The sequence below is a fragment of the Lethenteron reissneri genome, chromosome 70 (genome assembly GCF_015708825.2).
Source record: "Lethenteron reissneri isolate LAM-NWPU_2019-01 chromosome 70, ASM1570882v1, whole genome shotgun sequence".
NCBI classification, from domain to species: domain Eukaryota; kingdom Metazoa; phylum Chordata; class Hyperoartia; order Petromyzontiformes; family Petromyzontidae; genus Lethenteron; species Lethenteron reissneri.
In genome coordinates this window covers 523,935-524,985 of record NC_083848.1, presented here as the reverse complement: position 1 = coordinate 524,985, position 1,051 = coordinate 523,935, and positions in this window count along the sequence as shown.

Genomic DNA, 1,051 nt, shown 5'->3' with positions numbered 1-1,051 from the left:
GCGGTCGCCTCGTGATGACGCCGCTTCACTCAGCGGCGGCTTTGGAGGGGGGAGGGAGGGAGATCGATCCGCCGGAATCGATTCGTCGCCACGCCCCTTACGCGCCAAAAAGTCGATTCCGATCTGCGGTTACGTTCGCCTTCGACGGTGGGTGGGGGCGTTGAATCGACCGGCGACCGTGGTGGAATCGATTCCATTGAGGCTATGTCGGTGTTAAAAGGAGGCAATCGATTCCGTTATGCAATCGAAAGATTAGAAAACCGATTTAGAATTCGAGGAATTCCAAAAGGGAGTGGGGGGGGTGGATGACGTCATAGCGTCGCGGGTGGGGCGTGCGTCGAGCGATGACGTCGCCTCACAGGAATCCCGGAGGGTGCAAATGACGTCACACAGTTCTAAAGTGGATGTGGGTTAGTCATGGGTCTGTGTGTGTGAGTGGTGAGTCTGTGTGTCTCTGTGTGGTGAGTCTGTGGGTCTCTGTGTGGTGAGTCTGTGAGTCTTTGTGTGGTGAGTCTCTGGGTCTCTGTGTGGTGAGTCTGTGGGTCTCTGTGTGGTGAGTCTATGGGTCTCTGTGGTGAGTCTGTGGGTCTCTGTGGTGATGAGTCTGTGGGTCTCTGTGTGGTGAGTCTGTGGGTCTCTGTGTGGTGAGTCTGTGGGTCTCTGTGTGGTGAGTCTGTGAGTCTCTGTGTGGTGAGTCTCTGGGTCTCTGTGTGGTGAGTCTGTGGGTCTCTGTGTGGTGAGTCTATGGGTCTCTGTGGTGATGAGTCTGTGGGTCTCTGTGTGGTGAGTCTGTGGGTCTCTGTGTGGTGAGTCTGTGGGTCTCTGTGTGGTGAGTCTGTGGGTCTCTGTGTGGTGAGTATATGGGTCTCTGTGTGGTGAGTCTCTATGTGGTGAGTCTCTGGGTCTCTGTGTAATGAGTCTGTGGGTCTCTGTGTGTGTGAGTCTGTGGGTCTCTGTGTGATGAGTCTGTGGGTCTATGTGTGGTGAGTCTGTGGGTCTCTGTGTGGTGAGTCTGTGGGTCTCTGTGTGGTGAGTCTGTGGGTCTCTGTGT